At 45.6% G+C, this 12143-nt stretch overlaps 1 protein-coding gene across 1 annotated transcript in view; it reads right to left on the bottom strand.

Annotated features, from left to right (window-relative positions):
* The window catches only part of LOC148521326 (uncharacterized), a 168457-nt gene that overhangs the window by 113723 nt on the left and 42591 nt on the right, over positions 1-12143 (bottom strand). The window lies entirely within an intron of this gene.

Consider the following 12143-nt stretch of genomic DNA (forward strand, 5'->3'; position numbering starts at 1 on the left):
CCGGAAGATGGCTCCCGCAGTGGGAGCAGCAGCAGCCGCTGAGAGTCTGACAGACTCTCAGCGGCTGTTGATTACAGCAAACACGCAGCTGCCGGCTCCGGCGGCTGTGCGTTTGTGCTGTGTAGCGCTGACCGAACTCCGTCCGGTCAGCGCTACACTTCACTCGAGTATAAGCCGAGGGGGTACTTTTTCAGCACAAAAAATGTGCTGAAAAACTTGGCTTATACTCGAGTATATACGGTAATCTCTTTCCTAAAGCAACAATATTATCTTAACATATTTCCTCTGTTCCAACAAGAGATTATCACAAAGTATAATGAGTTAAGTTTAATATAGTATCGCTAGCAGTCCTGCACCAATTTCAGTATGATAAAAGATCCCAGATGGTAGTCGGCTTGTATCCTTTTAAAAGTAATATATTAATTACAAGTAATTTAGGATCCAATCCTCTCTTTGGCTATAGGAATGTACTTACTTGTGTGAATCAATAACTGCATATATATATATACTGTATCTAGTCTCGTTTTTTGCTTGCTTTATATTTTGTGCTCTTCTAGGAAGTAGAATAGATGAGCAGTAGCTAATTCCTCATCAGGAGCTGGTACATATCTTGTGCCAAAGTTGTGATAGTACAACAAATAATCTGATTGTATCTTTTCTTTTCCTAATGGAGCGTGTGGTTACAGTTACAAATGCAAAGTGACTAAATAATATAATTTTAACACAATTGTGAACACAATTTTACTTTCCTTCTAAAGGTGGATTACAGTCCCAGATATGGTTAGTGTAGTAATGATTACAATATAGACTCTAGCTTCAGATGCTCCCCCAAAAATAATAATCTCTGCTATGGTAAGTCTAGAGGATGGTTCAAAACTCTTCCTTCTTTTAGTAATTTTTTATCTATAAACCTAACTCCCTGTTTACCTGGTCCCAGTTCCATGGATATCCACTCAATCTCTGGTATATCTCTCCTACAGTAACTAAGCCTCCATTTCTCAGTGAATGAGACATAAATAGTCTGTAATGTAACTTTCCTATACTGCTGGCTGAGAGACAATAGAATAAGGTATAAGCTTTCTTTGCTTACCACCTCCATTTCTCCGGGAGTGATAGTCTAGTTGCAAGGACCTGTATTTTCAATAGCAGGCAGCCTCTTCACTGAGATGCCTGTCTCCCTTCACATAACCAGCTCTATCTCCATAAGAGGTCTGGCTTTACTGATGGTACTGCCCTGTCAGACACACAGCATCTGTTGAGTCAGATGACCCCAGATCCAAGGGTGACGTTGCCCGCTGGAGCACACAAACTAATGTCGTCACTTCCGCCACTGTTTCAGTATCGGCCGCTCCCCACTTAAGCCCATATGGGTTGCGCTGAACCTCCAGTCCCTGCCACCACCAATTATTTTGATCTTTAGTGATCCCTGGGGCATCGGAAAACAGCCAGCACTGGAAGTGGATCAGGAAGTTGACAGTTAACTCCCCTGTAACAGTATTTTTTCCCTGCTCTGTCTGTGCAGCGCCCATCTAACTACATCATGCGTCCCTTCCTGAATACTCTATAGTTGACTGAATGAGATGGTATAAATCACCCTCTCTGGGAATGTGATTTACCTTGTACATAAGTGGTACACAGCACATACATGTATACAAATATTTACATTGAGTTGTCAGCCCTTTCTTTATTTCTTTCCCACTTATCTGTTAAACAATACTCACTAATATATTACTCAAATTATATATAGGGCTACACATCACATCTTCATTTGGTCTATCCCAATGGACCTCCTCACCCTCCCATGTGAGTAAGCACTCACTTGATCTGGTCTTCACTCACCGCTGTGATATTTCACATTACTCCAATTCCCCATTCCCCCTGTCTGACCATCACCTTCTCTCTTTTAACTTATCCCTCTCTCCTTCCCCTCTACCTCCTAAGGCAACCATTAGTAAGCGTAACACTGATGCTATTGACAAAGTTTCTTTTTCCCCCCTGCATGACTCACTTCTCTCCCCTATCTTCTCTCTCTCCTGCCCTGAACAAGCCACTTCCCTCTATAATGCCTCCTTTACTTCTGCTCTTGACTCTGTTGCTCCGACGATCACTACTCATCCCCACAGATCCCTACCTCAATCTCGCATTGCAAATGCACCAGATACCCGCAAAAGTGTTCACGAACAGCCGCGCAACGGTGGAGAAAATCATGCTCTAAGGCAGACTTCCTGCATTTCAAATGAAAGCTCTCATCCTACAGTGCTGCCCTTTCCCTCTCTAAACAGTCATATTTCAAGAACCTCATCTCCTCCCAGTCCTCAAACCTCACTTCCCACAATTTTTTTTTTAGCAATTGACGGCACAACTAGCTCCTCTAGCCTCAAAGTGCGCTGTCTTGGAGTAATTCTGGACTCCTCCCTCTCATTCAAACCATACATTCAGCACCTCTCACAGTCCTGCCATTTCCATCTCAAAAATATTTCCAAGATCAGACCATTTATCACCCAGGATGCCACTAAAACCCTCATCCACTCACTGGTCATCTCCAGATTAGACTACAGTAACCTCCTCCTATCTGGCCTCCCTGACCTCTGTCCACTCCAATCTGTCCTCAATGCTGCTGCTCGGCTCATCTTTCTCTCCAAATGTTCTACATCTGCCTCTCCTACAGACCCTCCACTGGCTCCCCTTCCTCTTCAGAACCCAAGTAAAGGTTCTTACACTCTCTTACAAATCCCTCACCCAAATGCATGCCGTCTCTCCTGTCAACTGATTACTTCCTCTCACTCCTGCCTCCAAGATTTTGCCTGTGTTGCTCCCTACCTCTGGAAATTTTCCCTCTCCCCATCAAACTCTCCACAAATCTTCAAACGGGCTCTCATGACCCACTACCTCATCAAAGCCTTCCATATCTCATCCTAATTTGCTGCTACATGCTCCTTTCTCTCTGTCTACTTCATCTGTGTCACGCTGGTTGTATGCCCTTCTCCATTAGAATGTAAGCTCTCATGAGCAGGGCCCTCTATGCTCTTGTTTTTCTCCTTACTTATACTTTCATCTACACCTTACTCCCCATAGGGCACATAACACTTACGCCCTGTTGCTTATTTGAGTGTTATGATCACTAATGCAGCAATACATATAAACCTTGTCCTGCATTGTACTGTACTGTACAAGGCTACATTCCAAAGGATGTAGACATGGCCCTAAACGTCCAGCCAAAGACAATGGAGACCAGCCATTACTGGTCCCCTACAGACCCCAATCCCCAGAGCTGTAAGTCTTGAGCCATCATATCAAAAGATCATGTATATAAATATCCTGAAAAACAGTGAGCATTTTTGGCATTTTTTTTCCAAATATTCTTAGATATGATTGTGAAACCACATGAAACAGTGGCAGTCACAGGCATTCTGGCTCTCACAGTTACTGTTTTCAACTAAGGATTTTAGCCGGCATGTAGTTGTGATTTTCAGCAATGAGACGTAGAGACTGTCACGCTGACATGCTAATAATGCGTTTTAAAGCATTTTAACAATGTCGGCTTTAGAACTTCAAACAAGACACTTTAACATAGTACATTATGCTGGCTTTAAGAACATGAGTTGAATGCTCTGTTGAAAACGAGGGCAAAGAACAAAGTTTTATCTACACTTATATGTGTTATTTTTCAGGGGTTGGGTACACGATCCTGACGCTGATAATGCTGGCGGTCAGAATCCTGGCAGCGTAATACCGATGGTGGAAATCCCGATGCATGCAGGTAAGTAATCAAACTCTTCCCCTAACCCTCTCCTCCCGCAGCATGACCCTAACCCTTCCCTCCCGCAGCCTAACCCTAAACCGCACCCTAGTGCCTAATCCTAACCCTCACCATTGGGATCGCAGCCATTGGGATTCTGACAGCTGTCGGGATTCCGGTGCCAGGATTCTGACCGTCGGCTTTGTGTGCGCTGGAATGCCAACTAAATCCCTTTTTCAGTGCTTGAGTGTGGATATTTTAAGAACTAACTAAGCTCGAATAAGGTCATTTTGCTACATTTCTGCCTGGTGTGAAACTACTTCATAAAATTGCTACTATGCAAATAAGTCCTTTTCAAAAGTACAACCATATCTCGGTACAATCCACAAGTTCTTTTTGTGGTTATCAATTATCTAGCACAGTTAGAATTTGATTGGTTGCTATGGGCAACTACTCCACTTTATCTCTCTTGAAGGCTTGATACAGTACATCTCCCCTTTCATGAGAAAGTAGAGGGTAAGAACAGGCACAGGGGTCTATTTACTAAGCAGTGTTAGGAGACAGAGTGAAAAGTGATAAGGTGCCAGCCAATCAGCTCCTAAATGTCATCTCACAGGCTGTGTTTGAAAAATGACAGTTGGGAGCTGATTGGCTGGCACCTTATCACTTTTCACTCTGTCTCCTAACACTGCTTATTAAATAGACCCCACAGTGTCTCAGTGCAAAAACAGGCTGTGCCTGCCGTTGGTGTCCACTTTATATCCCTTGAAGGTTTGATACATCTCCCCTCTCTCACATTCTCTCTCCCTTCTCCAATACCATCTCCCTCCCACCACTAACCACTAATAATTTTATATTATCATGCCAGCACTGTATTTTTCCTTTGAGTTTATGTCATTCTGGTTACATTCTCGTATTCTCTATGAAATTATGTTCTAATAAAGCTCAGTGATTAAGTTATATATAATGGAAATTTCAAGAATTATTCACAATGATATTACAAGACATTAGAATGCCAAATACGCTACAATATCTAAAAAATTTAGGCCCTCATTCAGAGCCGTACGCTCTGAGCAGAGCGCACGCTCTGAATGAGGGCCGGCCTCCATGAAAAAGGAGCGTCCTCCTGGACGCTCGTATAGCTGTGGGTGACCACCCACAGGCTATACGAGCGTGCAGTTTGATGGCCGCGATGGTCTTGACCATCGCGACCATCGAAACTGCGAGCCGGAGCCTGCGGTTGAGGTTTTCAACCGCAATCTCCGGAGTGATTTTGGCTCTATCAGAGCCAAAATCACTCCCACTGACATCACTAGTGATGTCAGTGGGCCGGCTTTTGACGGGAGGCGTTCCCGTGGGAACGCCCCCGTCAGGGAGGCACGCCCCCGGCACGCCTACCAAAGGGGGCGTGCTGTCAATCAACATTGACAGCAGGCCCCCTTTGATCGGACACAACGAGCGAAGGACTTTCCTTCGCTCGTCGCGTCTGGCGCATGCGCACGACGGAGCTCCCTCCGTCGTGCGCATGCTCAGTCCAGAACATCGACCCACTTGCGAGCGGACAGCCGCTCGCGAGTGGGTCTGAATCAGGCCCTTAATTCAATAAACTCCTCCTTTATACAATAACTGCCAATGCAGACTCTTATCGGGAATTGGACTCGTTTGAAATTAAATAATTTTTTTTCACATAAATGTAATAGAAACGATAAAAAAAGGGAATATGGAAATTTTGCATCAATAATCAGGGCTTACTTTAGAGAAACCGGATAATACGTATCACTCTCGACATGGTATAAAATAAAGTCCATCGCTGTGACATTCTGTATCTTTAAAGGTTTAGGCAGCGTAAGCCAAGAGAGTGCTCGGTCCATTTTTTCATTGACTTACTTCATGAAAACCGTCACTGCTCGGCTCACTTTTGTCATACATTAATATTTCATACACCTAAACCTTCTTTGACAAATGATCTATAGAATAGTGAATACTGTATCAAAATCCATCGAGTGGTTCTCAAAATTAGTCCGAACAACCAGTCAGACACCTACCAGGGACAGTTTTTTCATTGACCTGCTTCACTAAAATCGTCACTGCTCGGCTCCCTTTTGTCATACATTAATGTTTCAGACACCTACTGCAAACCTTCCTCGACAAATATACATTAATGTTTCAGACACGTAAACCTTCCTTGACAAATGTACATTAATGTTTCATACACCTAAACCTTCCTCGACAAATGTACATTAATGTTTCATACACCTAAACCTTCCTTGACAAATGCTCTATAGAATAGTGAAAACTGCATCAAAATATGTCCAGTGGTTCTTGAGATTAGCCCGAACAAACAGACAGACGCCTACCAGTGACTTTATTTTAATCTATGTATATATAATGCACACTATAGCATATTAAATATATCTTACATAAAATGTACTTACTTAAAAAATACAGAATTATGGTATAACATACCTTGGATAATTCTTTTTCTTCAAAGTCCATAGGGTCCACAGGATCTACCTTAAGGTATGTAGTTGGATCGCATCCAATGCACCAATCATACAGATCCCAGCATGCACTGGTCCTCCTCCCTATATACCCCACCCCCAGCCACAGGCATTCAGTTTGTAACCAAGCCTTACGGCAAGAGACGGAGAGTGGACAAGAAACTTTGCACAAGAAACACTCAATATACGAAGATGGAATCTGTGAAAAAAGGCTGAAGAACAGATCTCAACTGAGGCTAGGTGCGTCAGGGTGGGTGCCCTGTGGACCCTATGGACCTCAAAGAAAAAGAATTAACCAAGGTATGCTATACCATACTTCTGTATTTCTTCTTCGAGTTCCATAGGGACCACAGGATCTACCTTGGGGACGTCCTAAAGCAGTTCCCTTAAGGGTGGGGACGCTCCTGTGCAGAGTGAAGAAATCGCCGCCCAAAGGAAGCATCCTGAGAGGCAAACATTTCAAAAGCATAGAATTTGATAAACGTATTAACGGAAGACCAAGTGGCTGCCTTGCAAAGCTGTTCAGCCGAGGCGCCATGTCTTACCACCCACGATGGTCCAACAGACCGAGTGGAATGTGCTGTGACCTTGTTAGGAACAGGGAGACCAGCCTGTGAATAGACGTGAGAAAAAGTCATACCGAACACAAAGAGAGAATCTGATTTCCTGATGGAACTGGTCCGATCTACGTAAATATGAAGTGCTCGAACCACATCCAAGGAAGCTTCACCTGTAGACAGATCTGAAGACTTGAAGGCCGGGACTACAATTTCCTCATTTATATGGAAACGGGAAACCACCTTTGGGAGGTAGCTTGCCTTGGTATGGAGGAATGCTCTATTTAGATGAAAGATCAAATATGGAGAACAACATGACAATGCTGCCAAGTCAGAAACTCTGCGAGCTGAAGAGATGGCAAGAAGAAAAAGTGTCTTCGCAGTCAGCCATCTCAAGTCCACCTTATCCAAGAGTTCAAAGGGATTCGAGTGCAGTGCCCTGAGAAACAAAGACAAATCCCACGCAAAACCCCGTTAGAATATTCTAACATCCGGCAGAGGAGCAATCTTGCGCTGGAACCAAACTGCTAAAATACGAAACTTGGACACTCAAGGTAGCCAGGCGAAGACAGTATTATCAATACCTTGAAAACCTTAGGGTCATATTTTCTGCGGGAACACGAAAGAAACAATGAACGCCAAATTCTGTGATAGATGCGAGTAGAAGCAGGCTACCTTGCTCTCTGCATTGTCTGAATCACAGAAGCAGAGAAACCGCTGGCCTTTAAGATGGACGACTCAAGAGCCATGCCGCCAAAGCCAGCCAAGGTAAATACTGGTAAAGACAGGGACCCTGCATTAGCAAATCCATTAGGCAAATCCATTAGGCAGTGGAAGTGGACTGTCTACAGATAGACGTGTCAGATCGGAGAACCAATGGCTCCTGGGCCAGGCAGGAGCTATTAGTATAATCCTGCCCCCCCTCCTGCTTGAACTTTCTGATGACTCTTGAGAGGAGGGAGATTGGAGGAAACAGGTATGCCAACCTGAAGTTCCATCTCACCGCTAGACCCTCCACGAAGGCGGCTGAGGGGTCCCTTGTTCTGGACCCGTACCTAGGGACCTTGTGGTTGTGACGTGATGCCACTGAAAACAGATTAGGACTGCCTAACAGTCCCGCTGTTATAACAGGTGCGTCGCAGTAAGGTCAGGGCTGCAGTAATTCTGCGCGAGGGACTGATGGTACTCGATGTTACCAATGGTTTCGCTATTTTGCTAAGTATTACGGATGTGTGTAAGGCGATGTGGGCGACCTTCTGTTAGGCTGCGACGGCATTGCGATTGCAATCATTAGCATAGTTTCACAGTGGATCTGCGTGCGATTACGGAGCTGCGATCGCAATAGCGATCCTTACCGTATCAGGCCCTTAATGTCCAACAACAGGCCCAGTATTATGTAGTAATAGATGTAACTGCACTGTATTAAATGTTTATGGGCCTGATTCAGCTTGGATCACAACTGCTAATACGCACGCAATTGGCTGATTGCATATGCATCGCAGTGTGCTTGCGCGAACCGGCCACTGTGATCTGGACTGCGATCACAGAGACTACGCAGACCCATCGCAGAGTGATTGAGTTTGTGGGTGGTGATGGGTTGTTGGTCGGCGAAATGCATGCGTGCCGATGCATTTGAACGGCAATTCATGGCCGTGCACAAATTATCCACTGAGATGCCTTATGCAGCTTGAGGACTCATAGCATGTGCTGAAGTTAGCAATTTTTGAGTAAGGTCAGACCTTGTGTAAGTGTGCATGAGGCTGCGATGGTACTCTATTGTACTGATGGCTTCGCAGTCTTGCTAAACATTACGGATGTGTTTAAGGTAATAGTGGGCGTCCTTATGTTGTGCTGCGGCGGCATAGTGATCGCAATGGATTAGCATACTATAGCAGTTGAACTGCTTGCGTAATCGCTATTGGAATCTCAGTTGCTATCAGTAGTGAATCAGGTCCTATGTCAGTGACTTAACAACCACATACATATTATACCTCGTCTACATACAAAACATATAACAGCAGTGACATTTGGGGTCTATGGGGTCTTGGAGAGAGATAAAGTGGACGGAGATAAAGTACCAACCAAGCAGCTCCTAGTTGCCATTTTTAAAACACAGCCTGTAAAGTGACAGCTAGGTGCTGATTGGTTTGTACTTTATCTCTCTACAAGGCTTAGTACATAGACCCCAAAGCTGTCACAGCAGTCCTCCCAGATATCACACATCATAATCCCATCTGTTGCAGACTTCGTCAGGACATTGTCGAACAGCAGACCTAAAGGTCCCCATGAGCCACTGTGATCTGGACAGATTTGGGTTGAGGACAAGTCTGAGGGGAAACTCAGCCATACTCACACACACACAGTAGGACCAACGATAGACACAGCTACATTTTCCTACACCTAGGGGAAATTCAATTCTTTTCACGCCCAGTCTACCGTTTAAAGTGACGGGAGATTGGGGGGCAATATTCAATTGTTTTGGGTGCCCATTACTTTTACCACTTTTTGTGCCCAAATGTACCAGGTTTAGACATGTAAAGCGGCTAAACCAGTGCAAAGTCCTCGTTAGCATGCCTGCCCAAAAACCCGACTTTTTGCGGATTTCTGCTTGCTACATCATGAGGGTGCAAGCAGCTATCTCGGGCACTCGCACCTGAATGGAACAACAATTGAATTAGTAATGGGTGCACAAAAAAAGGAGATTTATGTGCTTTAATAAGAGTATAAATTGGTGGGTTGGAGTCTGGGCACCACATAATTAATGTTTAAGCCCAAGCTCCCTCCCCTCCTATACCCAGGCCCTAGCCACTAGCACTTCAGTTAACAAGCCTAAAGCAAGGAGCAAGAAGAAGGAGAAGGAAGACCGGCACGCACTCAGGTCCAAAAACACAGTAGATGTGAACATAAGAACCAGAAGCAGAGCAAAGCCCCGCAAGCCAGGTGCGTCAGGGTGAACGCTCTGTGTCCCCTGTGGAATCAAAGAAAATGATTTAACAGGTAAGCACATAAATCCGTTTTTCTTCTTCCTCCATAGGGAACACAGGCTTTATGCTGGGACGTCCCAAAGCTAATCCCCTAAGGGATGGGATGCTCCTGGGCTGCTCTGAGAACTCTTCGCCCAAAAGTCGCATCAGAGGAGGCAAAGGTGTCAAAGGAATATAACTCCAGAAATGTATTGGCAGAGAACCACGTGGCCGCTTTACACAGCTGCTCCACAGAAGCACCACGTTGCACTGCCCACGCAGTTCCTACCGACCTGTTAGAATGAGCCATCATCACGGATGGGGCTGGACAGACCGCCACGGCATAAACGTAGCGAATAGTCAAACGAATCCATCTGGCCAGTGACTGCTTAGTTGCCAGCCAGCCCCTTTGTAAAAGTCATACAGAAGAAAGAGAGCATCTGTCCTAAGCAGGTCCTTTGTCCTGTCCACATAAATATGGAGGGCCTGCATTAAATCCAATGAGGTCTCCTCCGGTGTAGAATCCAGAACCTGGAACGAAGTGACCACAATCTCTTGATTGATGTGGAACCTGGAAACAACTTTAGGTATGTAGCCTAATCTCGTTTGAAGGACAGCTCTGTCCTGGTGAAAGATCAGAAACGGAGATCGACAGGACAATGCGCTCAAGTCCGACACCTGCCGCGCAGAAGCTATGGCAAGGAGGAGGAATGTCTTCCAGGTAAGCCAGCGAATGTCCTCTGTGTCTAAATGCTCAAAAGGCGAAAACTGAAGGGCCCTAAGACAAATTCCAAAGAGCTACTGGCAGTACAAATGGAGGCTGTACATGGAGGACACCCTTAAGAAAAGTCAGAACATTAGGTAACAGTGGAATTTGTCTCTGAAAGAGAACAGAAAAGGCTGAAACCTGCACTTTCAGTGAAGAAAGGTAGAGGCTCAAATCCAGCCCCGTCTGCAAAAAAGAAAGCACTCGACAGTCGGAAAGACCTGGGGTTAAGATTCCTAGCCGAATACCAGTCAAAGTAAGTCCTCCAAACCCGATGGTAAATCCTAGCCTAAGAGGGCATACGGGCATTGAGCATAGTGCTAATGACTGACCTGGAGAACCCCTTAACTCTCAAGACAGATGTTTCAAGAATCACCCCGTCAAAGATAGACAGTCCAGATCCGGATGGAAACATGGGCCCTGGGACAGAAGATCTGGTGGCAGTGTAAAGAGCAGAGGAGCATCGACGGAGACTGAAGATCCGCATACCAAGCCCTTCACAGCCAAATGGGAGCCTCTAGGATCACTGTGCCAGCCTCCAACTTCAACTTACGGGGGACCCGCGGAATCAAATGGGACCCCTGGAGCCACCACAAGAGGGAGTGATGCACTTCCTGAGAGAGAACAATCATCTGAGACCTGAGCTGTAGATGGGACCTGTTCCACCAGGCTAGAATCTCCAACTGGAGAGGCCAGGAATGTAACTGGGCGAACTCCACCATGTCGAAGAGCCCAGAATCTGCATGCAAGAGTGAATTGACATTCGGCGATGATGCAGAAATAAACAAATTTTAGTCTGTAAGTCCCAAACTTTATCCACCGAGAGGAACACCCATTGGACCCTAGAGTCCAGCTAGACCCCCAAATGCATCATCTCCTGAGACGGTCAGAGAGGATTTCTTCCAATTGATGACCCATCCGTGGGCCTGGAGAAAGTCCACCATGACCCGAATTTGTTCCTTTAGAAACTCCGGGGACTGGGCCAGGAGAATCAAGTCATCCAGATAGGGAAATATTCATATTCCCCTGCTCCGAATATGACACGCCATGACTTTCGTGACGCAAGGAGCTGTGGAAAATCCAAATGGCAAAGCCCGAAACTGGAAATGTTCCTCCTGGATCGCAAACCTGAGGAATCGCTGGTGACTTAGACAGATGGGAACAACCAAATAGGTATCCTGGATGTTTAAGGAGGCCATGAAGTCCCCCGGCTCCATAGCAAGTATAATAGCGCAAAGCAATTCCATTCGGAACTTGGGAATCCTCAAGTATCTGTTGAAAGACTTCATGTTGAGAATTGGTCGGAAGGACCCATTCGGCTTCTGAACTAGAAAGAGACTGGCATAGAAGCTAGAACAATGACTTTGGAGGCCAGTAGAGAGCAAATGGACTCCCACAAGGCTCCTGCTTTCTCCTGATCCGACCTGTGGAAAAAACTGGGTCGGAGAATGCTCCTGAAAGGTCAACGCATATCCCTGGTAGACTACCCCTCTTACCCAGGCATCCTTCGTGGTCGCCCTCCACATATCGGAAAAAAAGAAGCCGGCCTCCCACACTGGTGTCCCCCAGGCGAAGGCTCACCCCGTCATGCAGCAGGCTTGTCTGCTGGCACAGCAG

Source organism: Taudactylus pleione, unplaced genomic scaffold, assembly GCF_031769625.1.
Source record: "Taudactylus pleione unplaced genomic scaffold, aTauple2 ptg000170l, whole genome shotgun sequence".
Lineage (NCBI taxonomy): Eukaryota > Metazoa > Chordata > Amphibia > Anura > Myobatrachidae > Taudactylus > Taudactylus pleione.